At 47.3% G+C, this 13,230-nt stretch overlaps 1 pseudogene across 1 annotated transcript in view; it reads right to left on the reverse strand.

Annotated features, from left to right (window-relative positions):
• Window positions 1–13,230, reverse strand: part of LOC144752891 (proteasome subunit beta type-8-like) — a 42,801-nt pseudogene that overhangs the window by 20,265 nt on the left and 9,306 nt on the right. The window contains exons 2-3 of the transcript XR_013594135.1: window positions 9,880–10,024; window positions 4,399–4,510 (exon numbers count right to left, since the gene is read on the reverse strand). The product of XR_013594135.1 is annotated as a proteasome subunit beta type-8-like (transcript). The remainder of the gene's footprint in view (window positions 1–4,398; window positions 4,511–9,879; window positions 10,025–13,230) is intronic.

Raw genomic sequence — 13,230 nt, forward strand, 5'->3', positions numbered from 1 at the left:
AACCCCGATTCCGGCCCACCATTTCAGGCCCCGACTCCATCTTGGACCCTACACGTCCGGACCACGTGGCCTCGGCCCGACCTCGGCCACAGCCTCAGTAAAGCCCCGACATCGAGGCACCAGGATCCAACCAGGTGGTAAAGCGGCCACTTGACGGATCCAGGAGGAGGGGAGTTTCGATGGGCCCCCCAGCTGTCCCCGGACGCCTGGTTTCGATCGCCCTCCGGCCCCCCTGGGTGCTGGCTCCACCCCCCTGCTGGGTGTCTGGACACTCTCATCCCGGGCCCTCTGACCCCCAGGCGCGAGGGTCCAGACATCAAAGGACTCCAGACCTATATCTGGGGCAGCTCTGGGATGGGTCAGCAGTTGTATCCTGGAGTCGAGAGCCCTGCTCACTACTTGGAACCCTGAACCTTTGGAGTCCTGCTGGCGCTGCCGCGGCCCAACCTCGCTAAAACCATCTTCGGAGCCTGCTGGCGCTGCCGCAGCCCAACCTCGCTAAAACCATCTTCGGAGCCTGCAGGCGCTGCCGCGGCCCAACCTCGCTGAAACCATCTTTGGAGTCCTGCTGGCGCTGCCGCGGCCCAACCTCGCTGAAACCATCTTCGGAGCCTGCTGGCACTGCCGCGGCCCAACCTCGCTGAAACCATCTTTGGAGTCCTGCTGGCGCTGCCGCGGCCCAACCTCGCTGAAACCATCTTTGGAGTCCTGCTGGCGCTGCCGCGGCCCAACCTCGCTGAAACCATCTTCGGAGCCTGCTGGCGCTGCCGCGGCCCAAACCTTGTGGAACCCCCCAGCTCGAGGATTGAGAGCTGAGCTTAGGGTATCCCCGTGCTAGACTGGTATTAAGACTGTCCCGCTACCCTTTTCCCCCTTTTTACCGAGACTCTGAGGATCCCTCGATCCGTTGTACATATTACCGAAGGAACCAATCATTAATGCTGATAAAGATTTTAAGAAGTACTCTCTTGTGTGGTGTCCCTTTGTAGTGTTGTGATTACTCTCCTGTGACGATTCTAGGAGAGGGCCCTCACCCAGGAGGCCTCTCGACGGCGCTCAGCCAATTCCTTAAGGAGAGGTGGGCCTCGGGGTGGTCAGTCAGACATCTTCTGCCTCCCCAGGGACCGCCTTTCTAACAGGGCCCTTAAAAATGAAAAACCTACCATGTGTTTGCATATTAGGGACCCCCAGGGTCCCCCCTAGGTGTCCCAGGGGTGGGGGGGCAGTTATCTATAAGGAGCGCCCTTATAAAATGAGTTTTATATGCCTGGGTAAAGTGAGATTTTACATTTCACTCCCCAAATTGGATTAAAGCGCTGCTCAAATTCTACTTTGATGCTAGAAGAATTGGGTAAGGATGATCTGCAATATTTCTGCATATTCAGAACCCCTGAAGTCTCCCCTAGTTGCACAGGGGGGGGGGGGGGGGTCCTGTAGAAATTTGGGAGATATTTAAAAAATATGGTTTTATAAGCCCTAGTGCTGGAAACATGGCCCAAGTCATTTTCCCCAATGCAAACTCCATGGCTCATAGGTTAACATGGTAGGAAGTGATTGATTAATAAATATTGATAGGAGAGGACTAGCCGGACCATTCAAAGACTTCCCAGAATGGTAGTACTAAATCCTACAATATTATATTGTTGAATTTCCCCTAAAGTGTACATACAGGAAGTTATGAGACTTTCTTGTTTGTAAGTCCAAATTCAGCCTTTCGGTGGTCTGCCCTGATTGGTCAGAGTTAAGTGGATTAGCCAGGCTGCCTGGGGCAGGGTGCTGGTCTGTAGAAATGCCAGGCCAGGAGGTGGCGTCGTAAACTATGTTCTTCAAAGGTAGAGGGGAGGCCTGGGTTTCAGTCCACTCTGACAGTCTTGACCCAGAGTCAGGGCTAGGCTTAAGAAAGGTATGTGGAGATGGTAGGGGGAGAGACCATGGAAATAAGCCATCCCAGGGGGTGTGTTTAGCCAGCTCTTACCTCCTTGCTGGAAAATCAGCCATTATGGATTTGGATGAATGATGCACTCTGGGACAAACTAATGCCACACTCCACCGGATGTGGTCATAACTATGAGGAGTTACCCTGCTCTCATTGGTCAGCAGTGACCTGGTGCTTGACCCAGAAATTTTTGAATAAGTATCTGAGAGGGGCAGGGCACTCCAGATCTGCTGCGTGAAACTGAATGAAGCAAGAAGTGCCCTGCTGGAAAGTTTTTGCTGTGCAAAGATTTCTAAGGCCTGACCTCTGAAGACTGCACCAAGTGGAACTGTAGCCCTGTGGATTACCTTGCTGCAAAAGGACTAAGAGTGGAAACTCCCTGCAAGCTACAGGTTAACAGAGCTCACCTGGACAGCCCCACAAAGAAATCAAAGCCTGGCGTACCAGTGGATTTGTAAGGGTTTTGTTCAAGTGGATTGCGGAATTGAAGTGTCACACATTCAAGGACCCTCTTGGAGATTCCAGAACCTTGGATTGTGTGTTGGATACTTTGGGACCTGCAAGCAGAACTTCAGGAAGGAGTTCTAACTGGACCCCGCCTGCTGGTGAAGGCTGCACAAGGCTGGTGAGAGATCCTCCAGAACAATTACTAAAGGTGAATGTGTCCCTGTCAGAGGCATCAAAATGACTTAAAGGGGTACTGTTGGTTTCTAAACACTAGAAAGTGACTAATCTTTAAAAATTCATATCTCTGGTTCCCTTCAGTGGATTTTTTCATTTTGGTGTCATTTAAAAGATAAAAATATTACCTATTTGTATAAACTGGAGTTGGATTTTTATTTTGTGTTGTGTCTTAATTATTTACTGAAATGGTGTTTTTGAATGCTTTACATACCTGTCTTTGAAGTTAAGCCTGTCTGCTCGCAGCCACGTTACCAAGGGTTGAGCAATGGAATACTTTTCTAAGACCTATGCTGAGTCCTATCATGTGTTAGTGGACTTATTGCCAGTGGCAGACCTACCTTTGCCCCCACCAATAACCCACTTTCCAACAGGTGAGAAGTCGTGGACTGGGAGATCCATTGGAAAACTCAATAGGGTCAGCAGTAATTAACTGGAAATGATAATGGACAGCTCAATCGGGTCAAAGGTCAAGGGTTGGAAGGAGTATTGGACAACTGAATAGGGTCAATGGTCATTGGGTGAAGAAGTATGCGAGGTCCATTAGCTAAATATCATATGGGTTTGAAGATGTAATCGAGAATTCTCTTGGGGCAGAGGTAATGGGCTGGACCATATCCTGGGCTCCCCTGTGGGTTCAGCGGTCATGGACAGTAAAAGATGGTGGAACGCTGTGTGGGAACGTAGATGATGGGTTTGAAATGATATTGGACAACTCAGTGGGCTCAGAGGTCTGGGGGTGAACTTAGATAGTTCTGAAGGACTTGAAGACATGAGCTAGAGAAGGTACTGGACAGTTCAGCGGGGTCAGCGGTTGTGCTTGAAGGGCTATCAGACCAGACGACGAAGTTATAGGCTTCAAGCTTCAGTGGAGAACTGATTAAGGTCAGAGATCATGGGCTGTTGGAGTATAGGGAAGTTCTTTGGGGTCGAAGGGCATGGTCAGGAAGGGTAAACACAGTTCAGCTGCCAGGATGTAAGAGGTTTTGGAGGTCTATAGTGAAAATGTAGTGATAAAAAGTATAATCATATAAAACTGGGCCATATATGTAGGTCATTGATAATTAAAATGATTAAATGATAATTTGAATTTGTTAAACATTTGTTATTGGACCGTTTATATTGTTACTTGTATTTGAACATTTAGAAAAAATGAAAACTTTATTTTAATACACTGGGATTACAGCTAACGGGTTTACATAAGTGTCAGGGTAAGGGATGCGCTCTAAATTATGTATTACGTAGAACGGCTAGAAGGAAAATAAATGACAAAGCTAGGTTTGGGGCAGGGCTGGGATTCAAAATTGGGGTGTGAACAGGGCTAGGGGAGGCTTGGGGTCGGGACTGGGGTAAGGCTAGATTAATGTACTGCGTAAGAGTTAGGGTAAAATGTGAGGTTTGGGCAGAGGTTGTCTTCAGGGTCAAGGTAAGGTATAATTTGTACTCAAGTAGCTGTCAGAGGTCAATGTTGACTTTTTTACCACTAAAATTGACTATTTCTAATTTAACTAAATGGAAATCACAACACTTCTATTGGGACATTTCTAGCTCTCCATTTTTTTATCCTACATTTGTGCACCAGTCTTTATTACAACCAATGTTTTGGACAGTGTTATGACTCAAGAAGCTGTAGGCTAGAAGGAGTAAAGGGCATTTGAGTGATCAGAAAGATCACAGACTAAATATTGGAATATCACTGGAAGTCAGGGGCCAAAGCCCAAATTAGCAGACAGTTTTGGGGTCAGAGGTGTCCATGGTCCCAGAGCAGCCCCAAAGCTTACCTGCATTCCTTGGCCAGCACGCGCTCCCAGAACTGGCAGTCGGCGGCGCTCCCAGACATGGTGCCCAGCAAGTAGGGGTTGATCTCGATCACCTTGTTAAAGTGTATGGTGCCTGCAGAGGAGAGAAACAAGACAGCCATGGAGCAGATGAGAGAGACTAGAGCTCAAGTGAGAGAAAAAAGACAGCAAAGAGCAGAAACAAGCAAGCGGGTGTAAGAAGCAAGAGAGCAGAAACAAGCAAGCAGGTGTAAGAAGCAAGACAGCAAAGAGCAGAAACAAGAAAGCAGGTGTAAGAAGCAAGACAGCAGAGAGCAGAAACAAGCAAGCAGGTGTAAGAAGCAAGAGAGCAGAAACAAGCAAGCAGGTGTAAGAAGCAAGTCAGCCAGAGAGCAGATGAGAAAGAGCAGTGCTCAAGTGAGAGAAGCAAGAGGGCAGAGAGCAGAAACAAGCAAGCAGGTGTAAGAAGCAAGAGAGCAGAAACAAGCAAGCAGGTGTAAGACGCAAGAGAGCAGAAACAAGCAAGCAGGTGTAAGAAGCAAGAGAGCAGAAACAAGCAAGCAGGTGTAAGAAGCAAGACAGCAAAGAGCAGATGAGAAAGAGCAGTGCTCAAGTGAGAGAAGCAAGAGGGCAGAGAGCAGAAACAAGCAAGCAGGTGGACGAAACAAGAGAGCCAGAGAGCAGATGAGAGGGACTAGTGCTTAAGTGAGAGAAGCAAGACAGCAGAGAGCAGAAACAAGCAAGCAGGTGTAAGAAACAAGAGAGCAGAAATAAGCAAGCTGGTGTACGAAACAAGAGAGCAGAGAGTAGAAACAAGCAAGCAGGTGTAAGAAACAAGAGAGCAGAAACAAGCCAGCAGGTGTAAGAAACAAGAGAGCAGAAACAAGCAAGCAGGTGTACGAAACAAGAGAGCAGAGAGTAGAAACAAGCAAGCAGGTGTAAGAAACAAGAGAACAAAAAACAAGCAAGCAGGTGTAAGAAACAAGAGAGCAGAGAGTAGAAACAAGCAAGCAGGTGGAAGAAACAAGAGAGCAGAAACAAGCAAGCAGGTGTAAGAAACAAGAGAGCAGAGAGTAGAAACAAGCAAGCAGGTGTAAGAAACAAGAGAGCCAGAGAGCAGATGAGAGAGACCAATGCTCAAGTGAGAGAACCAAGACAGCAGAGAGCAGAAACAAGCAAGCAGGTGTAAGAAACAAGAGAGCAGAAACAAGCAAGCAGGTGTACGAAACAAGAGAGCAGAGAGTAGAAACAAGCAAGCAGGTGTAAGAAACAAGAGAGCAGAAACAAGCCAGCAGGTGGAAGAAACAAGAGAGCAGAAACAAGCAAGCAGGTGTACGAAACAAGAAAGCAGAGAGTAGAAACAAGCAAGCAGGTGTAAGAAACAAGAGAACAAAAAACAAGCAAGCAGGTGTAAGAAACAAGAGAGCAGAGAGTAGAAACAAGCAAGCAAGTGGAAGAAACAAGAGAGCAGAAACAAGCAAGCAGGTGTAAGAAACAAGAGAGCAGAGAGTAGAAACAAGCAAGCAGGTGTAAGAAACAAGAGAGCCAGAGAGCAGATGAGAGAGACCAGTGCTCAAGTGAGAGAACCAAGACAGTAGAGAGCAGAAAAAGGCAAGCAGGTGGAAAAACAAGAAAGCAGATGATAGAAACAAGAAGGTAGAGGGCAGGGAGAGGCAAGCAGGTGGAAAAACAGGAGAGCAGGTGATAGCAAGAAGAAGGTAGAGGGCAGAGAGTGGCCAGCAGGTGGAAGAAGCAAGAGAGCAGGTGATAGAAATAGAAGGTAGAAGGCAGAAACAGGCAAGCCGGTGGAAGAAACAAGAGAGCATACAATAGAAACAAGACGGCAACGAGTAGAAACAAGCAAGCAGGTGTAAGAAACAAGAGAGCAGAGAGCAGATGAGAGAGACCAGTGCTCAAGTGAGAGAACCAAGACAGTAGAGAGCAGAACCAGGCAAGCAGGTGGAAAAACAAGAGTGCAGGTGATAGAAACAAGAAGGTAGAGGGCAGGGAGAGGCAAGCAGGTGGAAAAACAGGAGAGCAGGTGATAGCAAGAAGAAGGTAGAGGGCAGAGAGAGGCCAGCAGGTGGAAGAAACAAGCAAGCAGGTGATAGAAACAAGAAGGTAGAGGGCAGAAACAGGCAAGCCGGTGGAAGAAACAAGAGAGCATACAATAGAAACAAGACGGCAACAAGCAGAAACAAGCAAGCAGGTGGAAGAAAGAAGAGAGCATATGATAGAAACAAGAAGGTAGAGGGCAGAGAGAGGCAAGCAGGTGGAAGAAACAAGAGAGCATATGATAGAAACAAGACAGCGCGATCAGAAACAAGCATGCAGGGGTAGGAAACAAGAGAGCCCGCGAGCAGATGAGAAAGACTAGTGCTCAAGTGAGAGAACCAAGACAGTAGAGAGCAAAAACAGGCAAGCAGGTGAAAAAACAAGACAGCACGTGATAGAAACAAGAAGGTAGAGAGCAGAAACTAGCAAGCAGGTGGAAAAACAAGAGAGCTTGTGATATAAACAGGATGGTAGAGAGCAGAAACAGACAAGCAGGTGGTAGAAGCATGAGAGCATGTGAGAGAAATAAAGGGGTAGATAAAAATAGACAGTTGGCTAGGCATGTGAGACGTGTATGTGGGAGATACAGAGAGAAAAGACAAGCGAAACAAGAGAGCAAACGAGACAGGAGCACACCTGGCAAAGGTTCAGGTGGCAGAGACAAGATGGCAGAGAAAGGAACGAAGGCAGGAGAAACAAGAGAGCAGATGAGAGAAACAAGAGCATTAATGTCCAGAGCTCCTGAGCCCATCCCCGGGGGTGTGGCTACCAAGGGAGCTACACGCCCCGGGAAAACTGGTTCGGCAACTGAATTCCCCTTCCATGTTCCTAGTGGCATCCTGTCTGCCGAAACAATACCGCAGCCCCTCTCCCAAGTGTTGCCAATTTGCCCTTCAAAGGCAGCCTCTCCTTTGAAGCTAACCTTTTTGGCCAACACTTGTGGGAGGGAGGTGGGTAACACCTCTCTTCTGTGCAGGCTTCTATCGTATCCTGGGAGTTGTACGCAAGCCTCTCCAGGAGGGCAGAAAATTGTCTGGAGGATAGACCCCAAAGTACAAGTGTACCAGGGCAATGGAAACCTTGGACAATTATAGTGATAACTTCTAAAGTTGCACTTTGCCCACCAGTGACATTACTTTCAACTTCAAAATGAAATCTGATTTAATGCTCTGATTCTTTTGATACCTGACAGTACCAACCTTAGTAGTCCCATTCAGAAGTTAGCAGGACTGGGGTGCCAACCCGTAACTCTGTACTTGCCAAGGGGGCTACTAGCCTTTGCACAGTAAAAACAACAATTTAGAGTTTTTACTGTGGAAACATGTCATAGTAAATGTTCCCCCTTTTAATATACAGCACCCAGCCTCAGGGCTTCATAGGCCTACCTAGGGGTGACTTATATATATCAAAAAAGCAAAGATTGGGCGTTACCATTACGTTGAATGGCAGAGTCGAGTTAGCAGTTTAAACCTGCTCTACCAGTCAGACATGTGTCCCTTGTCAGACCCGCGGTGGCACAACCAGTGACGCAATCCACAGGACAACCTTTAGCTGACAGGCTCTGAGTACCCTGGTACCATATACTAGGGACTTACAAGTAAGTTAGGTTGTATCAATAACGAACAATCCTATTAAACATGCACCATTATAAGGGTCAGAGCACATGCACAGAGTCATTATTAGCAGGGTTCAGGGCATTTCAGAACCACTACCAGAACCAGTACACGTACCTAGAGGGCAAAATGGAGGCAAAACCTTGGAAGAAACCTGCAAAAAGCCTGTGTCGTTGCACATGTAAAGAGCACACGGAAAGCCCGGAAAGCACACACAGGTGCAGAGAATGCTCTTAAATTAAGAACAGAGCAAGGAGGGTCCCAAGGGGGGACAAAGACATAAGGAGCAAGTAGATGGTGTGGAGAACAGACTGTGGTAATGGATAGAACACCTAGGGAACAGTGAGTGGTCAGAGTGCATGGTGAGCGGACAGAAGGCGTGGTGAATGGACAGAGGGTGGGTGAGTGCACAGAGGACACAGTGAGTGCACAGAGGGCACGGTGAGTACACAGAGGGCACAGTGAGTGCACAGAGGGCACAGTGAGTGCATAGAGGGCACAGTGAGTGGACAGAGGGCACAGTGAGTGGTCAGAGTGCATGGTGAGCGGACAGAAGGCGTGGTGAATGGACAGAGGGTGGGTGAGTGCACAGAGGACACAGTGAGTGCACAGAGGGCACGGTGAGTACACAGAGGGCACAGTGAGTGCACAGAGGGCACAGTGAGTGCATAGAGGGCACAGTGAGTGGACAGAGGGCACAGTGAGTGGTCAGAGTGCATGGTGAGCGGACAGAAGGCGTGGTGAATGGACAGAGGGTGGGTGAGTGCACAGAGGACACAGTGAGTGCACAGAGGGCATGATGAGTGCACAGAGGGCACAGTGAGTACACAGAGGACACAGTGAGTGCACAGAGGGCACAGTGAGTGCACAGAGGACACAGTGAGTGCACAGAGGGCATGATGAGTGCACAGAGGGCACGGTGAGTACACAGAGGGCACAGTGAGTGCACAGAGGGCACAGTGAGTGCATAGAGGGCACAGTGAGTGCACAGAGGGCATGTTGAGTGAACTGAGGACGCGTTGAGTGGACTGATGGTGGGTCAGTGCACAGAGGACACTGAGTGCACAGAAAGCATGATGAGTGGACATAGGGCATGGTGAGTGCACAAGGGACACAGTGAGTGGAAAGAGGACATTGAGAGTGGACAGAGGGTGTGGTGAGTTCACAAAAAGAACACCAAAGATGTTGAGAACTGTTTAAGTGTTTGTGGAGCACACTTTTTCTATGCTGAGTAAGTTACGTTAATAAACAGAATATAGAAACAGATGTCAGAGACAGGAGCAGCAACTCCAGGGTGGGTTCTCTGATCTGTGACCTGAGGTGTGGCTCTGCTATTTGAGGGCTGAGGCTGCAATCTGTGACCTGAGATGTAAATCGGCTATCTTAGGGACCTGAGATGTAGCTCTGCGGTCTTAGGGCCAACGGAGATGTCTGTGACGTCAGATGGGTGCACGTCTTCCATATAAGGGCCACTCCTATGATCTGTGTGTCCTGAGTTGTAGCTCTGCTGTTTGGAGGAGGCTTCTGATATTTGTGATCTGAGGGATAGCTCTGCTGTTTGGAAGTTGAGCCTGTAATCTATGGTTCCTGAACCTATGAGATCTGAGTGGCATGAATTGTAGCTCTGCTGCCCCAGGCCTGAACCTTTAAGATGGGTGCGGGTTGAATTGTATCTCTGCTGTCCAAGGCCTGCACGTGAGCTCCTTGTGATCTGAGGGGTATCTCTGCTTCTGTGGCTTGAACCTGTGGTCTGTCTGTGAGGATGGTGAACTGACTCCACGTGTGACCTTGTTCTTGTGAATAAGAGATCACTCACTTATGTAACTCCCCGCGGAGGCGCGGGAGTCCACGGCTACGATCACTCCGTGCTGGAACTTGAAGGCCAGGGTGGTCGTCCCGTGCCATAGCTCGATCTTGGCACCATTGTGGCCCTGGGTGCACGACTGAAGGAAGCGGGCAGGCTGGAGAAAGACACACACACTATGAGTACTGGGTCAAGGAGAGAGTCAAGAGGTAGGGGAAGAAGAGACAGACAGGCAGTACTTTCTAATGAAACTTTTTTGTCTTTATTAAAATGTGTGAGCATAAAAAACTTTAAGAATTCAAGCAAACGATACAGCATTTCCAACTTCTCCAGTGCTTAGAACAAGAAAGATATACAGTAGCCATTAGAAATGTCACGGAGGGAGCCATTTCTGAACTCCCGTGATGTGCAGCGCGCCTCCACTAGTCAAGTGCTTCGCGTGTCCGCTATTCATCTGGGTCACAGACAAAATAGTGGAAACAAAAAACTTGGGTGGACAGAACATCATGTCAAAAATATCTAAGATCAAAATATCAAGAAGGTAAGTGCAAATAGGTAAGTATAGATTTACTATTCTTAACTCCACATGTAAATTTCCTGGAGATCTATATCTATATCTATACTAATATAATAAAGAGAGAGCCCAAACCTTTGAGGCGGGTAATCTCAGGAACCACAGCACCAATCACAACACCCAATACAGCGTTGGAAAGGGCAGTTGCAGCAGAAGGACATAGGCTATGCAGACGCCCACCATATACATTTGAAAGGTAAAAGAACCTTTCCAGCACAGTAGTTCCTTGTGGGCGTGGGCGTGGGCGGGGCGCGGCATGACGACAAAAAAAAAGCGTTCCTTAAACGTGTGCGCTGTGCTGGGGGCATGTGCTGGGGGTGTGAACAAGGCCAATGGGCGCGGCAATTGCAATTGCGCGGCAGCAAGGGGTGTGGCCAATGGGCGCGACAACCGGCAACAATCGCGCGGCACATTCCAAAAATAAAAGCGTGCCTTGGGGCGTGGCCAATGGGCGCGGCAATTGCCGGGGCTTAGGCGGGGGCAGATGCAACTGATCGTGCCTGCGGGGACAATAACTGCACAGTATCCTGCGCGCTGTCAGCCAGTCAACTCTCTGCATAAAGGACCGTGCCTGCGGGGACACTAACTGCAGCGTCTCCTGCGCGCTGTCACACACTCAACTCTCTGCATAAACAAATTGACACCAGGCGCACAACATCAACCAGAGCTGGAGCGAGGCTCAGGCGTTGGATGACGCGACTAAGCGCGCCTGCTGGGACACTAACCTTTGAACTGACTGCACTTTCCCACACGTGCAGCGTCTCCAGCGCACGCTGTCACCCACTCAACTCTCTGCATCAACGACTTTACACCACAAGCACAACATCAAACAAAACTGGAGTCGGGCCTCAAGCGGGGGATGACGCGATTCAGCGTGCCTGCGGGGACACGAAATTTACAACTGAATGCACTTTCACACACGCTTACCTACGGAAGTGGAGTACATACACACTAGAGACATCTGTTAATACTTCTTACTCCGAGGTACACACAGTATCTGCACACACATGCCTAACTATTGTGACACTTCATGCTAAAAATGTTCTCTACCGCGAGATTTTAAAATAAATTTCCCTTGCCTATTACACACATTGCACACATTCAGTTTCATACCCGGACAACGTCGGGACGGGCTGCTAGTATATATATATATATATATATATATATATATATATAGATATATATTACCTACTGGCGGTCGCCAGTAGGTAGTTATAGTTAGGATTGTTTTCCATAGGAAATCCGCAACATTCTATTGGGAATAACTTTGGCGCCGAATGAGGGATCTGCCTGTAATTTTTCTTAACTTTGCTTCGCTGCGCTCCGCTCCTTCCCTGAAAGTTTCGGGGGGATCCGTCAAGCGGGGGCCGAGATAAAAGGGGGGTCCCAAAACGTGTTTTCCCCATGTTAATTTCCATAGGGCGGTTGGACTCACTTTTAGCCCGAACGGCTGAATGGATTTCCACCAAACTTGGCAAAATTGTAGGGACTGGTACCCCGATGTGCCTTTGCTATGTCTCAAGATATATGCTCCAGTGGTTTTTACGAAAATTAACTTTGAAAAAATATATATTGGGCTACATTGGGCTATATATATGTTAGAGCCCAAATGTTGCCCAATGTAGCCCAATGTAGCCAAATGTGGCCCAATGTAGCCCAAAGATGGCCACCAGAGACAAAAAACACAAATGTAGCCCAAATATCAGCCAGATGAAGCCCAACTATAGCCCAATGACAGAATGTCCCAGAGTGTTCTAAATAACAACTAGAGCGCTAACAGTCTTACTTATGACAAAAGTATGGCACACCTGAAGTCATCTTGATTGGAATAAAGTGTTAACACTTAAAACATTTAATTTGCAAAGGAACAAAATGAGGGGGTTCATTTTGCCATAGAAATTATGATTAGTGCTGAAGAAAGAAAAATTAGGGCACATTTTGAGTGACTTCTCAAATCCTCTTATATTTCATTAAAAAAAATTCTGATATGCAGTCTCCCAAGATGGCCACCAGAGACAAAAGAGCCCAAATGTAGCCCAAATATCAGCCAGATGTAGCCCAACTATAGCCCAATGACAGAATGTCCCAGAGTGTTCTAAAGAACATCTAGAACGCTAACAGTCTTACTTATGACAAAAGTATGGCACACCTGAAGTCATCTTGATTGGAATAAAGTGGTAACACTTAATACATTTACCTTGAAAAGGAACAAAATGAGGGGTTTCATTTTGCCATAGAAATTTTATATATATATGTGATCAAGGCTACCGTGACGTAGCCGAAATGCGTCATGCTGGCGACAAGGAGACAATAAACAACCTTTATATTGCATTTGCAGCGCTGTGGAGTGGTCTGTACCTGTGGCTTTCTCTTTTCATGGAATGCTTTTCCTTTATCGAGACGTAGCAGGAGCTTGAATTGGATATATATATATATAAATATATATATTCACTGAAAAAAACATAGGTTTCACACCAGTTATGTTAGGAATTAGCATTTAAAAAACCTATTAAATTCACTGAAAAAAACCATAGGTTTCACACCAGTTATAGTTAGGTGGAAATTTTACTCGCATAAAACCATTGAAATTCCCACGTTATAGTTAGTTGGACCCACAATAACTTGCGCGTGCAATTCACTGCTGATGACGTCACATATTACATCACTCATGACATGGTCCGTAACATCACTCATGACATCACTGATGACATCTCAAATGACATCACTGATGACATCATCCAGTGAATGTGTATCTTTCTGAAAAATAAATATTTGTTATATATGTATAT

This window comes from Lissotriton helveticus, chromosome 5_1, assembly GCF_964261635.1.
Source record: "Lissotriton helveticus chromosome 5_1, aLisHel1.1, whole genome shotgun sequence".
NCBI classification, from domain to species: domain Eukaryota; kingdom Metazoa; phylum Chordata; class Amphibia; order Caudata; family Salamandridae; genus Lissotriton; species Lissotriton helveticus.